General features: G+C 37.3%; 1 protein-coding gene across 4 annotated transcripts in view; it reads left to right on the top strand.

Annotated features, from left to right (window-relative positions):
• LOC139122755 (tachykinin-like peptides receptor 99D) overlaps positions 1-20799 on the top strand; it is a 122920-nt gene that overhangs the window by 26943 nt on the left and 75178 nt on the right. The window contains exon 1 of one of the 4 annotated variants that reach the window (XM_070688450.1): positions 590-874. The exons of the other annotated variants lie outside the window; for them this stretch is intronic. The gene's annotated coding sequence lies outside the window, so the exon portion shown is untranslated. Of the gene's footprint in view, positions 1-589; positions 875-20799 lie in introns of those variants that run through there. 4 annotated transcript variants of the gene reach the window in all.

Genomic DNA, 20799 nt, shown 5'->3' with positions numbered 1-20799 from the left:
ACCACATGTTCTTGCCGGGCGTCGTGTACGTGCCAACGCTCTGAGAAAGCCAGCGATAAATACCGTGTGCTGAAAGACACTGGGTGATGATTGGCGGAAAGAAAGAGTCAGTCTTTTTTTTTTTTATTTAGGCTGCAAAATCGACAGGCGGGATTTGGTCAACATATATCTATATATAGGTCACTGTTAAAACGGTGAGGTTTATGTCAATAAACTTCGCGCGCCAAAAATCAACGTTACGACACGCATCAATAGGTTTAACTTCCATACTAAAGATTGTCGTAATGATTTCAAGGAAGATATACATAGAAGGATATTGGTGCATAAATTAAGCTTACTAGTGTAATTTTGTTTCCAAATAGTCAATATATTGATTCACACAAAAACATATTAAATCAATCACTTGAAATCACGCAAAAAGTCGTTAATACTTATGTTTCTGAACTCTAGCCCTGAAATAAAAAATGTTTGAACTTTTTATCGTTTCTTGAAAATTCTAACCTCTTTCATGAATTAATCCCCTGCAACATTCTTTCTGAGATATGGAAATTTTATAACGCCAGATGAACAGCGCCCTCTAACGATAATTGGGAACACATTCCAGCAGTCCCTACTTTCCGGCAAAGAGTGCACAGAAGCCAGCAGCGAGCGACAGGAAGCGCTACACAAAGAAACCACCGTTGGACAAAATTTGACGGCAATTTTACGTGATGACTTGAATACTTTAATTTGACTGACGCAGTTGTAAATGCACCATTTGGCTGTTTCGACACAACGCTTACCAAAACACGCAAGACCCAAAGCGCAGGCCTTTGATGGGTCTGTTTGCCAGTGTGCGTCGACGGGCAACGGAATCGGACGTCACTTTTTGAAGGTAAGCTACCTCAGGTTGGTCGGCATGCGTTTCTACTGATTATTATGTGTATAAAAATGTTCTCGGCATGTTTCGAAACGTACATTAGCGCTTCGGAAAGGCAGTCTTGTAGACTGTATTCCTTTCTCTCGATATCTTATCAATTGAGGTGTAAAGATACACCAATTTGCACGCTGTAATCCTCAGGTGGAATGTTATTCTGAGGGCAAGCCCTTCCAATGTCTGAGCGTATATGATTTGGCATTTCAGTAAAAAGTGGTGTCTCTTTCTCCCATATCTTTTGACGCAGCCGCCTAATCGTGGTTGACAATCTTAATCCGTAGAAAATGTGGTTTCGGGTAATATAGAGTCGGTTTGCCATTGAGAATATATATTAGCACCCCTCGCATCAGGTAAAATTTCAAGGTATAAATTTTCGGTAGCAGAACAGGATTCGTCGATTTGAAAGCATGCGAAAGATTTTCCACAAAGTTGTCGACAGTGGAGAGGCTAATATATGAGAAGCATGTCGAAGTCTACATTTGACGTCTTGCAAAACCAACATCATGAAAGCAGAATTCAGTATTCGATCTTAAAAATATGTTGATTGTGGTTATAAGGTTTTTTCAAGTCCTGATAATATGGGTCATCTCTCTACCTGAAAATCTCATAGAGCAGAGGTTGGTAAAATGTATCTCATCAACGGAGTATCTATCAAGTCTTGTCTGATATGCATGGGCAGATATATCTCGATATAGAACGTGCGTTATTGGATAATTGCATGTGTTGCTGACGTTTTGAAGTGGGTAGGTGGCCAATTTAAACACGCACCTATTAATGCGTACACTTTCTCTGAGGTTCGCCGAGAGTTCCTGGAATGAGCACGCACGCCGTGCTCAGAGTAATCGCGCCGCTAAACTGGCACTACGCTTTCGTACTGACCCGAGGCGACCCCTCATAGACATTCACTCAGTCACCCAAGGAATGATTTAGTGGGGAGAGGTGTTCGTAGGGATTCGCCTGCCTTAAGCGACTTATTCGGTAACACGTCAGTCAATACGTGATGCTGTTAAACTCGTCAAATGTGATTACCAATTTCGCTTCGTCCCGAAGATCATGGTAGGGCATTCGGTCTCCTAAATGGCGTGGTGGTACTTCATTCTGTATCGGCTACTAATGACTGGCTATGTCTAGAAAATAATCTGTTCGTCGATAAACGGCTTGCCATTCCTCGAATGTCGACATATGCAGATGGTTCAAATAATTCGGGCTTCGTGACTTGTTGTCTATTATCAACTATCTGTGTCGCCTTGCCGGTTATTCTCACAGACTCCTCCGAGAATTATGTGCAGTGGACTCTCAGTTAATTTTCCGTTTAGGTCGGCGTCATTTTGCCTCAATGCGTAAGTGATAAGCTATACCCCCTCTGGATACTGTTCGGGTATACCATAATGCTAAGACACACAAAGTGTTTGTCACGCTCAATTGATAACCTAGCGAGACTCTCTTGGATATAATTTTAGGTATTAAGCGTCTCAAAACTCAAAGAATTGTACTTTTTCTCGAACTTTCCTGGAAGAAACTTTGAAATACACTCTCAACAAATCAAGAATACAAATTAAGGTTTGTCGTGGTACTAGAGGAAATAAATGCCTAACAGTTACCAATATTTGAAATTCAAGATGGCCGCCATCCCCGTGTTAACTCTAGGAGAAAAAATAAATTATTTTGCGATTTCCAAAACCTAAGACGGTGAAAGCTTTGCTTGCTCAAACAACTACCAAATGAGTCCTTAAAAGTGGTGGATAGCATTGTAAACATATGTGAGTCATAATATCAGTCTTCGAGGCGCATTCGACCTTAAGACATCTTCACTCTTCTTGAGATTATCTCGTCGAATGCTGTGCAGGTGTCCTCCTCTAGGACCCGAATATTAGCGCATGCGACTAAACTTGTATATATAAAGCTATAGGCCGTACACTACTTATAGTACTAGTCGAATGCGGTCGATGAATTACAGACTACAGACAGTGTGCCATTGGGCTAATGCAGGTCTGTAAAACACACATGTGTGAACGCACCAAAGTAGACAGCATAAGTATCACAGCGTCATCCTGGATGACATCACCGATAAATATTCCAGTCGATCGGTGAAAAATTACGGCGACAGCAAAGTATATGAATATCGTCTCACGACCTTGCGTTGAAAGGAGCTGTGTACCATGTTCCCGGCAGACGTATAGGAATTTTCTCGTGCCAATTTGCTCAGTGCTTGCGTGATCCGAAGAGGCAGGCCCGGGCCGTGGAGAAAAGCTGCACTAACACGAGGCGTAAATCGAGTTAAGACTTTATTATTTACTGCTGTACAAAGCGTCTCTTACAGTTCAAAAAAACCCGGCTGGGTTAATCCCATTAAAGGCGTGATGCTCGGCTGTGTATGAGCATTTGAGAACCTGGGCTTGGTTGACTGATTTCCACGCCGAAGGTTATGCAATAGCACTCAGGCGATAAATTTTGGCGAACGTCTGCTAATCTTCGGGAAAGCGAGAGCCGCGCGGTCAAACACACTCTTGACGCATGCGTACGCTAGTCTTGGCGTACTTCCTAGGTCATTTGAGCTGGAAGTGTCGACGGGAAATTCCTCGGACATGTGATTATTGCGAACTTGATGAAAAATCCAGGTGATGTTAAGATAAATCTTTTGCTAAGTAACTGTAATGTTTTGTATCATTCTTCGTGATACACAAGTCGTGTACAACATATCTGTAAGCCATTACCGGTTACAACCAAATCCACTGTCTGGATTGCCGCATTGATAATAGACAATTTAGCGAAAGAAAAGACGATGCATCGCGACCAAATTTCAGATAAAAAATCTTGACAAATGAAACTAACGTCTTTCCGTAGATGACCAGGGCCTATTTCACTTACTGCCAGTTATCCATATACATGTATTGCCTTCATTTCCGGATTCTTTGAAACTTTGATTGGTGTGATATGTAACCACGTGTACTGTAGGGTTGGAGCTTATGATACGCCGATAAGTAAGGTCTTAACGAAGGTTTGGAAGCTGTCGTGTCGTAATAGGCCAAACCCGGAATTCGAATCGACCACGGTACAAACAAAGCCATGTGCGCAAACGCGCACAGACGTACGTGTATTTCCATACGCGTTCAGTACACATGTGGGTTTGTTTGTACCGGCATCACGTGATTATTTGGGCGTACTGAGTATGTAGAACGCGTACGCATCGCGTCCTTTTTATTCCGGAGTAGAACCATTCCGACGCGCCCTTTTCTGAACAGCGATTCCTAATGCGCTATTGTCGGCACTCCTCATACTTGTGCGCCTATACACACACTGGCCTTTGTGTCATTGTGGAGATGTGACTGTATTTACATGCATGTATTCATATTGCCCCTGAATACAATCGCTGATAACGCGTAATCAGAGCAGGTCCCTTTCACAATTTATGTGACATCCAGACAAATATACTTACTGTACAATGGATTAAACCAAAGCCGCGTGCCACATGAATTCAAAGCATTAGTAGCTGTTGCGATACTAGAACTATGAAAAAGGAATTTTCATTAATCCCATGATTATGAACGTTAGGCACGAAAGACGATGTTATTGGCCTGTGGTGCTAGCGCAAATGAAATAATCCTAGCCTTGAGAAATATAGTGCCTTCGCTTGGGTTGCTAGTTCTCGCTGTACAGGACAATTTCGAAACGGCAATGTAGACACAAAGTCGATAGGCCCGCAAAACCGAAGAAAATCCATGTGAATGAATGATGTATATTTCTCATGAGATTTCTGTTCCCCAAATTCTTGTTATTATTTCCCATGATGCACTTTGTCCTGCTTCCCTTGTTTTTTTGTTTTGTTCTCTGAATATTTGTGACTACAACCAGAACGGGTGATTTATTTGGCTTAGTACACGGCCGCTTGGCGGTCAATAGACTCAAGCGTCAGCTTACGCTCTCGTCAAAATGTAATTAAAATATTACCGGGTCTCTGGCGCCCTAACCTTTCAGTGGGACATGTAACAAACCACTTGCTATGTACCACGCTGACGAGAAAGCAATTTTTGTCAAATGTCACGAATATTCATTTTGATTCAGTCCGAGTCAAAAGTACGACGCAATCATAGATGCAATTTAAGCGAGCGTAATTAAATTGAAAGCCGAAAAATTGAATTGGAAATATTTCTTGGGCAAACAGATTGTGGTAGTTTTACCTCATGCCTTGGCATATCCACGCGGGTATAATGCTCTTCATTCAAAGTGAATGTTGCTTCTGACAAGCAAACGTGCGTTGGCAGCTGCGAACACGGGAGTGTCACGTCGGCGGGCCTAAAAATTACCTACGCATCAGCTGTACTCTTGGGATTCTGTTACTAAGAGAATTCTATTTTGTAACTACATACAGGAACACATGTGAAATATGCGAATAAGCAATAAATAGTATAAATTCAATCGCAAACGTAATGTGTGAAGTAAAAGGTATAGGTTGTGTGCCTCAGGTTGAAAATAATGTACTAAAGGGTTGTGAAAAAATACGGGGGCAGCGCTCCGTTAGCTGGAACTCTTGTCATAAATTTTTGTAAGAAACGTGAATTTTATTGTTCAGACATAAATGCGATAATTATGTATATGGGTCATCGATAGCTACGCAAGAAATATCAGCTGCGGGGTTGTTTCTTTTAGTCTCTCTCCGTAGATTATGTATAACCAATAATTATGTATAACTGGTAGTGTGGTAATTATTAACTTGGGTGTAACCCGAAGTTACACATTAAAGTGGAATGCGCCTCGATGTAAGATATTCGGTCTCTCAAATTTGTGCGATTCCTTTTTTGATCTACCACTTGCCGACAATTATTTTAAAACTCTTGAAGTAGGAAAAATGTCATCGTCCTAGATTTTTCGAAAATCGAAATTCTATTTTCCCAATAGAGTAACCACAGGGAAGACATTTTGAATTTCAAATATCGGTAAATGCCAGTTAATTTGTTTGTCTACCACCAAACGTTGCACGGCGACCCCTGATTTTATTCTTAATTTTGTAAGAGAATGGTTGAAAGTTTCATTTAATTAAGTTGGAGCAAAAGGTTAAGCCTTTCACCAACTAGACGCAACTTCCTTAACATGTGATAAATAGCGGAGCCGCAGCAAACTGTGAAGAGTGTCCTAACACACGTGTCCGTAAAGTAAATTCTTCTTTATACAAGACTCTCAAAAGAGAAGAGTATCTAATGGTCATGAGCCTGCAGAACATTCGATGGATGAATTCCATTTGATATTTGACAAAATCCTGCTGCACGTAAATGGACCGATTGACGAGCGGACAGGCGGACACACTAGTGGACAGGATAAAAACAAACCCCAGTGTGCGAATAAATTAGCATCCTGCTTTGTAAAGAGTTCAATATTACTCAACTGAATATACACAGAAGAACTTTGACCTCTGTAATTTTGCAACACGCTGCTTTCAGCATAATTTCTATTCCTTTTCTAATTAAAATATATTTAAATTTTATATACGGACCGTCGCAATAACATGTGTTTGTTCCATTTTCTAGTGAATATTCAAATATCATCTGTAAATTTCATCTGCACAAAGTAGGCAAAGATTACATTAGCTTCTTTAAAATTTCGGTGTGTGGAGAGAACAACTTAGGAGGTTCTGTCAGTGACTGGAATCTTTCATATTTCTCCTGATGTGTGAAAAAGGAGAGTATATGTAAATCAAGTAATGTGATTGTCACTCCCTTTATACGGACGTGTTCATGGAAACGTGATATTCGCTGAATGGCGTTATTTCAAATGTACTATCCCGCCAATCGTCTGCATGACTTATCGTGATTTAAGAGCATTATACTGCTCACGGACGTGTGATTTTCCAAAGACGAAAGAATACTTCGTTTAAAGTATTAAATATAAATGCTCAACTTTTCTATTTTGTTATTTATCCTACAGTTTGTCCATTGGGTTGAGAAAACAGAATAGTATAATATATATATATATATATATATATATATATATATATATATATATATATATATATATATATATATATATATATAGAAATATACATACACACACATATATATATATATATATATATATATATATATATATATATATATATATATATATATAATATATATATATATATTGGTTAATTATTGAAAAAGCATCTAGTTACTCTACATAAGCAAGCGATGTAATCTTTGTATGTCACAAAAGTTACAGATTATCAATAACACGATTTGAACTAATTTGGGATAGTTGGATGATGAAGTAATGCCGGTTGAATCTATAAATGTAAGCTCATCTGCTTCTCTTTTTAAGTAATACACTTGTTTTTATGAGTAATTTGTAATATTGGAACATTCAGCTAGAGGGCACCTAACACTTTTGAAAAATTCAAAAAATTTGAAGATCCAATAATCCCAAATTAGTTCCAATCGTCTTCAATGCTGACAAATCTACGCTGTTAAACAATGGCGCTGAGTTGGTTTCAAAATGTCGCCAACAAAACAAATATTATTTATCAAATATTAACACCACCTACAAATAGAAAGGTACATCCCAATCACATATATGAGAGTGTTGAGCTAAGATTCCTTTCACTTCTTCTGTCTGAAGATTGCAGGATGCATGAAACTTAAGTAACAGATATTATTACTTTGTACTTGAAGTAATTTGTGTTATCAATCATAACGCTCTGCTTTAGCATCGAGCACTGCAATATCCCATATATGTATACACAAACACACACGGAATACTGGCCCATGTGACCGACTTTGGACGTTGTCACACTTTATATCATATAAGAGATCAATGCGCCACTCTGTCTCTTTGATATTCACCAACACTAAGCACTCCTTTATCAGAATATACCAAGCGCGAAAGAGAGGCCGACAGAGTATGAGCCAGGTTTTCTATTATTTATGGCAGTACTTGTAGTGTTTATAGTTATTGAGCTAACATTGATGAAGGTTAATATTGATAAAGGCAATTTACAGCGATTCACCTTTTTGAGTGATGCATGCGTATCTGGTGATTTCCTGAAGGTTTAATTGCTAGAGCTGAACAACTGACCCAAAATGTGATGTATGTTCAACTAAGAGGCAAGCAGGAGGTGTTGTAAACCAGCAACTTGTTTTACTTTTTTTCGTAAAAGACTATCCACGTCCTTTGTGTAGACCTGTTCAAGTCTTATGTCGTTGCCGAAGAATTAACACATATTAATTATTTGTCAAAGATCGCATGCATATTTCATCTTTAGGGAGCCTCATTTCTCACAGGCTATACATTCGGCTTTTGCCGTGCCCAACCCAGGTCAAAGTTCATTTTTAAACTTGCATATGTTAAGCACTAATCAATAATGTTGATTGGAATTCACGTTGACCTTTTAAAGGTATTTTTAAGGGTATTTTGCCCTTCTGAGAGTTAAATAAACAATGAAACAGAAGAGAAATGCAATTACCTTATAATATGCTGACAGTGTAACAAAATATTTTTCCTGGTACTTTTTACTAAAAGGATGATCATTTTTATTAAGATGGAAGAGATAAGTCTCGTCGAGGAGAAAAGTGTGACAGGTAAACGAGACGAGTACCCTTAAATGTCAATAATAGCCTGGTAATCTCACTCCCATGACAATAATTAATCTACCCTTCCGGGGAATCGTTCAAGTCAGATTAAAAACCACGCTCTCTCCTTCGCCAAACTCCATCTGTATGATTGCTGCTATAGTAGAAGGTTCGCTTATCCACAACGACCTCTTTTCAATTAACCGTCCTTTGGTGTGACTCGATGGCTCCTAGTTATTATTTGACACCTTCGAAGAATACTCATTAAAGCATACCATTTCAACCGTCTCGCTTTAACAATTCAATGATTTGCCACATTGAGTATTACATGTATTGAAGTTCAGGGTTTTAGAAATAGCTATATTGACATGCATGCATGTTCTATTTAAAAATAATAATAATCTTTACAATGTATAGCAACTTTACAAAATATAAAATGTAAAGCAAATATAACAGATGGATACATACGCAACAGTCTCTATGACGACAAAATTCATATTGTCGCCTGTCCTGTAAACCTTTGCTTAATAAAACCGCCCATGGCAGGATCCAGTTAAATGAAACAACTAAATAGACATTTCTTTAATCAACGGTACAAGGTAAACATCCACACAATTGCCACGGTGGCATATACAGGATTTGAACTCTACGCAAATCTCGATAAGTTAGTAGAAATTATCGGCTGAGAATGGATTTTAGTTCAGGTAAAATAAGTTTTCAGCTGAAAGTGAAATGTACAATTAGAATGTTTAGATTGTTTAACGCCAGCACTATCTGAACGTAGCACCAGTTGATAAAGTCACACTAATACATGGTTCACGTTTGACAACCTCTGTATCAGGATAACAAGCCAAGAGTTTAAAGTAATGCTGCACAATTGCAAGCATTACAACTTGCTTGCATACAACATCTTCCATCTCAAAAATATAAGGATACATATACATAATGGTGCCCTTGTACAATCATCATTATAACAAGCAGTTACTGACCTTTGAAACAATTGCGTGTATGTGAGGATAGTTTTATTGAAAAAACAGCGAAAACCACTTTTGTGCAGACATTTAACTTTAACATGACATGTTAAAACTTTGAAATTGGCATGTTGATATGCCCGGAGTTGATCAGTTGATTTAGTGTCGTGTATGGATAGATTGATCGATATTAAAGCTATAACAGTGCTGATAGATGGCAAACCCGACAAAAGGCAACAAAAATCATAATTGTGGTTGTCATATTAGGCTCAACATTTGTTACATAATTCCTTTCTACCACTTTAGAACTTCTCGTTACGTCCTTCTGCCTCAAGAAACGTGCTCAAAATTCAATGTACAGTCTGCCGTAGTATTCCATGTAAGACCAGCTAAACTATTTACAATTGTGAAACCCTAAAAAGTAACAGACTTGCTGATTAATCACTGCCTTGATAAGTTTTTGCAATGAGTAAAGTACAACCATAGCTATTATGTCACAGTCTCAGGACCGAACTGTTAGTAAAAGTAAAATCATGAAAATAATGAAATTAATAAAGACAGAAACCCTCGCAACTTTTACGTCAAATGACAAAGACCTCAAACAATTCTACACCAATGCCCGTGTTATGGCTACAATACTAGAAACTTTGGTCTATAGGTTAGGGCTTTTAGACAGATTTTGTGTTTTATAGTCTTCTTCGTAATCCGCGACGGTATATGCCATTGAGTAAATCTGAAATGAGAAGGAGATACATTGCATGGACAAGAATCCAGGGTAACATCGCAGCACAACAAGAAAACATTCGCCTGGCTGAGCATGATAAGGGCTTTATTTGGGCAAATGGATGTCAAGCTATCATTTTGTAATCAGTTTGAGAACAAGATGGATAATACAACGTATAGTTACGGTCGACAGCACATGACTAACGTCGAGGCGTTTGATGTTATATGAAGTTATGCATCAGTTGCACAATCCAGTGTTCTCTTAGTGAAGTTGCTGCGTAGTTACACGACCAACCGATTTCAGAAAGTACGAAGACCCAAGGTAAGAAGTATGATTTCGCACGGACGCGGAAAAATGAAGATGTGGCATACAGGAATTGAGAAGTAGCTCATCCCACGGCCATCACCGTTGCATCGAGTACGGGCTAAAGCAAGATACTAATCCAAACGCTGAAATATATCGTTCCTTCAAGAGTCTATTTACGCACGACCAATTCCCGGCACTCTGAATCAGAAGAAAGCTTGACGTACGAGCATCATGTATGTGTAGTGAGACGTAATTGAGATTTTTACGTCCGTTAAATTTGGCACGCTGATCTTCCTTGAGTCAAACACCTAATGCATAAATTATAATGGGTGTGAGAAAGAGCATACGAATACGTTTATCACATTCAACCATAATTATTTAAGTGCAGCAAAAAATCTGATTGGTCATGGCATAAAGACATTGGAGCTCTTACAAGATCATTACATATTCTGCTTGTCAAAGTTTTAAGGATTGGATTGAAAAGAACATGAGAGGTCAGAGGTCAGAGGTCTCTAAAACCATAAATTTGTAATATATCCTAGTATTCGCTTAAAACTTTACAATTTCAAGTTACTGATAGCAAAATGAACGCAACAGAGGACTTTCATGATCATAAATGTGGAGCATAATGTCCTCTGGTCGCAAAAACCACGATTAGGCGTATCCAATGCAAAATGAGTGTGTACATGCTACCCTATTTATTGAATTCGCCTCGTATCAGCTTCCGAGTAAAGAAAACAAGTTGTCACATTCTGAAGACGTATGTCACTGATGCCATCTTATATCATTTTCCTATGACATATGTATTCGTATCCCATAGGCAAGTGTCATGCATTGATGTTATCTGGTGTCATTTTTCAGAGACCTCCGAGTTCTAGCTTTCTGCCGTGATACATGTCAAAAAGCGTCGGAAAGAACGAGTATATCCTTTCCGTATGGCAAAATTGGAAGTACATGTTAACCTATAAAATATATAACATACAATTTTTAAAAACAAACAATTCAACAAAAACAACAACAACAACAACAACAAAAACAACAACAACAACAACAACAATAACAATTCAACAACAACAACAACAACAACAACAACAACAACAACAACAAAATACTATCGTGTTCATCAAGTATCATCTCAGATTCATTGTACCAGCAATTGCTCCTCTCCGTATTGAATATGTCTTACAAAGGCACGGACATTCAGCTTATGTCAGGTGGTTGAATACAATCTTAATAATGAAGAATTTGTCATTGCATTTCGTACGCTACTAAGTGATAACCTGCCGTACACGAATGCATAGATGCCCTTGCGCCTTTGCAGAAATGTTGAGACTGACGGCAACCATTCTTCTGAACCAAATCAAATCACATCAAGTAAAACATGTAAAATCCTCTGAAAAGGGCAGTATTCGATGATTATTTAGCAAAACTTGGTCTTCAATACTTTAAAACACTGCAGGGTAGGTAAAATCAAGATGCCCGAATAAAGTTCAGGCAAAACAAAATTAATATTAGACCTTAAATATATAGTAACCTTAAGGAGACACCTGACATCAGTTTATGGTAATGGGCAAAGGTCTGTTTGCCTTTCATTTGAAGTTCGATGTGTTCGGCGTGTATTTGCGTGGGAGGTTTGGGGGCATTGTTGCATTTTTGTGAGATTTCATTAGATGCACATATGCTGCATATTACAATGTCTCCGATGAACTTATTTTCCTTGTGATTTATCCCGTTCATCGTACACTCAGTTAAGTTTGCAGAAATACATGTAAATGTCAAAACTGGAGATGAAAAAATCGCTCTGATGCATCACTTTAGATGTTATGATACTTTCAGCGTTAAGATCTGGCAAATAATATTTTGCTGACGAAGTTTATACTATCATTTGTTACAATCTTAAATGATGCGTATCTGTATTTCTAAATAAGTGTTTGTGCTGAAACGTCTTCAGTATTAAGACAAGATCTTTTGCTCTACAGTAACAAATCCCCAAAGAAAAGTTGTTAAGATCACTGTATCAATTTGTCCGCTGCACTTTACATTTATTCCAATCGTTTTAAAACGCCAATACCTCACTTTTGCGTTCATTGTTAATTGCAAATAGGACGCAGATCGTACGACATAGGTTGACATAATTTGGTAATCGTCCGTAGGGCGAATTAACATTGGACCGATGGCCTATTATTGTCATGTGACTATTTTTGGACGTAGATTGTGGAATGAATCTCATTTTATCTGCAGCTTCTCTAGTTTAATTTCTTTCTTTCTTTCGATTGCTGGAAGAAACATTCACCACATACGTTAAACATTTCATACAAGAGCGAATACCATTTGACTTAATTTTAATAGCAGCAGACATTGATGTCGAGCTGAAGAGATGTAGTGCCTGTTATGTGCGTTATAATCAGATTAACAATGAGACTAGGAAACGTTGTGTTGTTTCGGCGTAGGCCTCACAGATCCCGGGAGCTGCGTGGTTTACTTCAACCTTTAGCCATTGTAAGCATGCAGTTAATGTCACGTATTGACCTCATAATCTGCTGTTGACAATGGGCTTCAGTGGTCTTTGCAAACTTAAGTAATGACATTCTTATGGTTTTGTCTGACAATTTTAGTGATACAAGCACGTTATCCGTCCTGCGATTAATATTCAGAAGATAACTCCTTTCTAAGAAGACTTCAAACACGTGACAAACTTTGCGTCATAGCAGTAATGTTGGACAGAATAAATTATGAGTACCTGCATCCGAAACTTCTTTTTTCACAGAATGGCAATCACTCTTGATTACCCTTTAAGATAGGAAAGTCAAATACCTGCATTTTAAACGTCCTATTACGTCAGAGATGTATGGTAAACTATGCAATAAAGGTACGCTTTTATCTTTTAATTCCGACACAAGTGTCTGCAACTGAGCGTCCTAAAACCTGATATCTAAATCAGTTTTTCTTTGAGTTCTAATATGACTTTACATGCACTGGTCAATTTATGCGTAGCTCTACGGCCAAAACTGTCACTGTAAAGATGCTTTGGAAGTATGATGTACTGTTCTGCTCATCGTTTCCCAAATCGAGTGACTTAAAACAAATATATGCATCGCAACAGCTTCTGTTTCAGTTGTCTTTGAGCTTCAACTAATAACGCTGTAATCGGACTTGAGTTACTGAAACGTGAACATTTAGTAGACATGTCTCGTCATATTCATGTATCTTTACGTGATTTATTCATACATATCGATTACCAAAATTCTGAAATGCTCTAAAGTTTATATTAAATTTGAAACATTAGGAAAATTAAACACATTGTGACGTTTCAGCGATTCTTAAAGGTCATATGTAAATACTTCTTGCGTTCTGGGTAAAGCTAGGGTACTGAAGAGTGCTATCAGTACGTTCTGGGAAATCATTGTGCCATATGCCACTTTAGTTTATTTGTTTAACTGTGTACTTGACTGCATTAATGCAGGAAAAGCAGATTGCTCAAACTACGCAATGTGCAGATTTTACTAACATCGATAACTTCTTTGCTAATATGAAAACCGTTTTGCAAACGTTTTCATGTCTACAAAAGAAAAATATTGTCTTCTCAAAATAGTGCAATAATTGTGAAGCAAGTTTTCCAAAAGAAAAACCACTCTGTACATTGTCCCAGTTTTCGCCATGCGTATTCTATTGCTTTAGAAATGCTTAAAAGTGCCCATAAATGGTCGAAAGCATTCCTTTTGAAATGAGTTGTTACAATATTGTCGGTAGATTTTATCAATAGTCACAAGCCTACGGCAGAGGAAATGACAAGAAATTTTACAAAAAAGTTCTCAATAGATTCAGAATTAACTTTGAGAAGCGGCTGCCACGCACCCTTTGACTACATAACGTATGACGTATTGTACGATCGCCGTTTTAATATACCGTACTTCAAATGCCCAAAAGAGTTTACAGTACAGACTTTGTCAAATTAACGTCATGAAAGACGTTGGGCATACGTTTCAGTGGTTGATTTTGCGATGACTGGGTGTATAAACGAACCAGCAAAAGTAGATTTTCTCGCATTCCGAAACTCTACCGCAACGCAATATCATACATGCCCAAAGGATGAAGCATTATTTGTAAAAACACGTTGGTCCTCAATAATCCGGGTCTTCATTAAAGTGTACATACCTTTGGTCAATTATCGTGAACCAGTTTTGTTTTTCTTATTATCTATTAAATCAAACATTGTTGCAGAATGCCGTCTCACTACTAACAGGTTGATACTGGCAGCTGCTGAGACAGCGATGGGGTGATTTGATAACCAGAACCCCGTATTGTGTACACATTTGTAGGTTACCGATAGCTTATTTCCCCGCTTGTTGGTTGATTGTTTATAGGCTGTGTATTTATGAACATGTATATATAATAGAGTGGCAAATTTTGCATTAGTTTCACCGCGCATCATTTCTATAGAAATCAATACCCCGGAAAGCACCTTGAGAAAATATTTGAACTTACATGTCAGGAGATCCTTTCCAAGAACTCAGATATATTTGGTCGCACTATCGCTCAAGTGCCCTCGTCTTGTTGGAATTCCAAATGCAGATAATCAACTGAAGCAACAGCAGTGCACGAACAGGTTATTTGTAAAATGATTTGTAATAATGATTTTTCCGTGAAAGTTCAATCAAAGTCCCAGGATGCACTGGTCGACACTGATAGTAAAATGACTTTGCATTGTATTTCAAACCCTTCTGTCTTTAAAGTTGAAAAGTTGAAAACATTTCGAAGTCGAAGTCGAAAATATTTCGACTTCAAATAGCAACCCTCTGAATACCCCTGTAGTTATATTTTGTTAAATCATGAATATTGTTTATCTTGTAACTTTCGATATTGACATACAAGAGCGTACCATTTTTAATAAATTGAATCTAGAGAATGGAGAGCTTTGTTTGTTTTCATGATGACGTTGGTTGATCAATTAAGATGTTTACTCACAACAATATAGATTTGTCAGCTATGATTACATTGTGCTCCCTAGCAGGCAAAGATTGTGTCTCTTATTATCATTTGAATATTCGGATGCTCGAGACAGGCTTGATAAAACTTTCTGAATGCCTGGTATTCGTCTCCAGAGATCATTATAGATATATTCGTGTATCTCAGTGCTAATCTGATAATTTCTGAACGATTGTTCAAGATTAACATAGCGTGTATCAAACACGTCATTGGTCATACCGACGAAGTATCTACAGATGCCGCCTTTGTTTCGACACCGGCTTTACAAACATAATCGTAAGATTTTCTAATTCTATAGTACTGACAGATATTTCTGCTGAAAGTCATCTATAGAGTGTATTTGTGTTCCTTTTAATTGTCCATGATAAGCTTTTTGGCTTCTCCTCAGTATTTTGTGTGAATGAATCGATAAATATTACATAATCGCCACATGAAAAATTCGTCAACATATCAAGAAACAGTAAATTGGGGTTATGTGGCAGGCATTCTAACCTTAAACACAGGCAGCTATCTTGGAAACGCTCACATTTAATCCTGGAAGGGATAGAATTATGCACGGGCATTAGAACTCTTTCCTTTGAAATCATACAAAATAAGCAATTCAGAGCCTAACCTAGTCTGATATTAGCAAAGCTAGAGCTATCACGAATACTACCTGCATTGGGCGAACACAGATGAGCTAACGGATACTGGAAATGAAGAGTTTAAAATAATAAGTCAAGAGGCAACTCATACTGTTTTCATGTGACCAAGTATTGATTCAGCATCCAACACGATTGGAACTAGTTTGGGATAATTGGATGGTGAAGTAAGTCGATTTCATCTAAAAATGTAACCTCATCTGCTTTTCTTTTTACGTTACACACTTGTTTTATAACCCAATGTCTTGCAACATTAAACTATAGGGCATCTTACATTTTCGAGGAATATGAAAAATATGAAAATCCAATTATCCCAAATTAGTTCCAATCGTAATATCCTTTCATGACGAATTACACGATTTGTACTTTTGAAGTTTTGTATGACTTAAACACATATGTCTAACTGTGTAATTACTTAACATTTATATCGTAACTATCTTCTCTGTAACTAATTGTCTTGTCTGTAAGACATGATACCTTTAAAATTTATTGTCCATATATATATACAGACATACATTTTTGCCATAGTATGAAACATACTTTCTAGGGACTTTTGTGCAGATTTAGGTCTTTGATTCTGTTAACGTTTTTAAAATATTTGACAAAATAGACGTAATTGCAGATGTTTATAAAAAGTGATATTTTAAAACTTTGGTCACTCAAATAATTATAATCCAGTATTGGTACCATGACGATTGAAAATCTTTCTGTAACCTAAGAGCTTTGATGTTAAAATCGATGGCATCGCTCTATACTTCATTTACAATTCTAATTATGTTAAATTAAATAATAAAAATATGCCTCGTCAATTGAAAGGCACATAATAATTTTGCAATCTCATGCTTTGTGGAACATGCTGCATGTCAAGAATAGCTCAAGTATTTCCTGTGCAAGTGTTTAGCTAGACATCCGTTCTCAGGAAGGTGCAGATGTTTGAGCTAATGAATCAAACGCAAGAGTTTTATTACTTTGAGACCGCCTTAGCCCTATCTTTGGTTGTATTTTACTTATTCTCTTTTATAAGAGCATGATAAAGAAGGAAAGTTAGGATTCTACGTAAAATGTAGAAGAATGATGGCGTAAATGTGTGCATGGTCTAAAAGATACCTATGGAAAAATGCCATTGAAATTCACTTCAACATGAAACAGATATTATTCATCGTCTGAGTACATCCTTCAGTTTTTGTTACAGTTTTCCCTAACAACCTTTTGAACCTTCAAGTTTCTACCACAAAGTGCCGCCTCTTAAAATTTAAGGCTATATACGACATACAACCTGTATGCAATTTCAAACGGAAATACCGGCTTACAATGCAATAAAGGTATTCTAACACAGATGGCAAAGCAAACACCAGACCCACTTTGACCACAAAAAGTAAGAGGTGAAGTCATTGAAATAAGCAATTAGTATGGCGTCAGCGTGATCGCACTGTTCCTATATCTGTGTACGATGGTAAAATGCTAAGTTTTTATAGACAGGAAAGCTCATTATCCCTACCTCCGTCTGGGGATCATGTCCGGCCTGTCGATATTCATAGCTTTCCGGAGGTTCTGTGATGACTTGAAGTTTATAATCATTTCTCGTTCTTTTGCTTGATTACTTGAAATTATTATTGTCATTATTCAGTTAGAATAACTCCGTATATCGTAGAATATCGAAACGATGTGTTTACTGCTATGCATTTTAATCCATGCAAGGTATTGCATATGGAGTAAGTTGTTGCTGTTGGTGATCAATATTCTCCCATTGTAAAAATTATACACTCAATATTCTTTACTATAGTTTGAATATTTTAAATGAAATTTAATTTATGTAATTTGCCATAAAAGTTCTTAGAAAATTCAATCAGGCCTGCCAATTTTCCTGCTTTGTGCTGTTCATGAAAATAGTTTTCAAACTATTTGATTCGCCGTTGTTTACTGGTTTGATAGTGAGACAAAAACCGTTGGTTTGTTTGAACACATTGGAATCGGGATTCAACTGTTAATGTTGATATGCAACAAGAAAACTGTTACACTACATGTATTTTTATTGAAAATCTGTCAGTGGTGATATTTCTTATATCTGATTTCACCAGAAGAGTTTCTTTAATCTCAAAAGTCACAACTGTTGTCTTTCCTGTTAGTTCAACGATTCATTCACGAAAACAGTATGTTTTAAAATATTAGTAACTTCTCTTGTTTTCGCATTTGACAGAATAAAATGTCTTGCCAGTAGTTGTGTTTTTAAGATTACTTTAAGTACCTAAGTGCGGCAAATATTGGTATATTTGAAAATTGCTGTTCCATATTAGTCAATATCCAACAAACAAAAAACCCTCGTACTTGTAGTTACCGAAGTATGGGAAAGTAGTTCACACTTCATCGGAGGTCATCCCAAAGCCATGGGATAAATCTTAGTTGCATACTGGTGAACACACAAACTTAAGGAAACCAAACTCCTAGTCCTTTGTAGTTGCCGAGATACAAGAACAAAGCCCAAAGGTTGTTCACGGCTATCTAAATTTTAGAGAACAAATTTGACACCATAGTTGTCCATTGAAGCCGAGTTTTTGTTCCCGTGAAGAAGATAAGTTGACATTTCATCATTATTATAAGTTTTTCCTATAGACCAACATGGCTGCCAAACCATGCAACTGACTGAAAAGCCGTTTACAAACTTGCAAGCCTCCCATTAAGGACAATATCATGTATGAGCAACTTGTTAGTTCTAATGGTCTATTGATTCTGGTGAAGAGGAGTACTCTAATTGGTTTTTGTTTCTGAAAACAGAGCATAGTGAAGCAACTGTCTTTCTCAGATTGCATAAAGGGTAGCAAATTGGTTAGACTTTCAAATTTGCCCTGATACTGCGGTATCCCTATCGTATACTCCCTGTTTACTTGTGCTTTCGACTTGACTTTATATACAGAAAATATTTTACGCAATCTTCTTCATCGATAGTTGTTAAAAAAGTTAAAAATTGTAGTAATGTTTGACACGGACAACACCCATCCTCATCTGAGAGAGAGAGAGAGAGAGAGAGAGAGAGAGAGAGAGAGAGAGAGAGAGAGAGAGAGAGGAGAAGAGAGAGAGAGAGAGAGAGAGAGAGAGAGAGAGAGAGAGAGAGAGAGGGGAGACAGACAGACAGACAGACGGACGGACAGACAGACAGACAGATTGTTGATGTGAAGACCATGGCATCCATAAGCATATGTACACCTAGTTGGCAAAACGCCCGGCATCGATATACTATCCTTATTTAGAGGTTTTGTCCACTGTTGCGTCGAATACCAATTACTCTAATATTTTTTGCGTTTTGGTCATGCCCCACCGCTGTAGTGATTTTGAAAATTGGATTGTATACTTATTGATACGGTGAGATTTTAAAGTGATTTGAAATGGAAATACTCTGAATATGACCCTATCTGTGTTTCTTAGCCCCTTTTTGTTTTATTGATTGTAATTTAAGGTTAATCCAAACAGCCATGTTTGGACTGCCGTGATTTTAAATCACCGAGTTGCTGCCTTAGAAGATAACATCGCCGTATGTTAACGTATGTCGTAAAGCTTCACGGGAGGGAAGTCCAATTTTGTATTAAATAGAGGTCATCTTGCTACGTGGTTGGAATTTTTAGGACTTTCAATTTCATTTCAAACGGATCAGCGAACGTTTAATACACTATAAGGAATGAAATATTGTAAATGAGCTGTAGTTTATCAAGGAAGTAATGTTCTTAGGAGGACTTAAACGCTATTATTCTACCTTTATTTGATGTGATCCAGTACACAGATGACATCAAATGCTACTAGATGAAAATAAAATAGGGGTTATTGTACGATCGTTAGGAGACTCCAATTACCTTAAACTCAATACATACTTGACATATTGGATGTCTCATATTCTCTGTGACTAGTGAAGGGGAAAGTATTGCGCTGTTTAATATGCATAAGGCAAAGAAGAGAGATATACATTTCTTTTAAAAGGTCGAACCCCATCATTATCTAGATTGTTTTATTTGATTTATATTTTGCCCTTTTAGGTCAAGAAATGTATTCGCTTAACTTAACTACATGGAAAAGGATAAGCATAGTTTGGAATTCTATCGCTGCTGTTTAACACAGACGTTGATAATTTTTCTATCAGCATAACAAATGGCAAGATTTATACAATTTCCTATCCTCGTTTAACGTTGACAGGATGCAGTAAAACCTTTAGCGTCCAACTCGGAACGTTTGAAATAGGGTAGATAGCTTACTGGGAAAAATTATCTTTTCAATAAAATAACATGTTTAAAGTTTACGCGTAGCGTGTAACGATACATTGAACATTATATTCTATTTTTTTATAATTGACCTTTATGACGTCAACAACATCGATCCATTTACGTTCACATTTTATTGATTTCCCTTTCATTTTGAGTTCAAATTTGACAGATATATCATTGAATCCGAGTGGCTATTTGTCGAAAACAAGAAAATATCGAAGCTCAATTCTATGGAAGGAACATGCATAATTGAGGCTTACTTACAGTACTGTTTCAGCTCTCCCCTGCCCAGAAAAAGCAAGATTTGACCTATGTTATTGACCTTTTTTCTGGACGGTTTTTCCCTCAAATACCACTTCCAAATCGGCTGTTTTAGCAATATAGATCACTCCTTGAAATGGTTAGATGGTCTACGTCCTCATTAGATAGCGCCTAATGAAAGTTAAACTTATCATCACCAGTTTAAT

Source organism: Ptychodera flava, chromosome 22 (assembly GCF_041260155.1).
Source record: "Ptychodera flava strain L36383 chromosome 22, AS_Pfla_20210202, whole genome shotgun sequence".
NCBI classification, from domain to species: Eukaryota; Metazoa; Hemichordata; class Enteropneusta; family Ptychoderidae; genus Ptychodera; species Ptychodera flava.
This window is presented reverse-complemented; position numbering and strand designations above follow the sequence as displayed.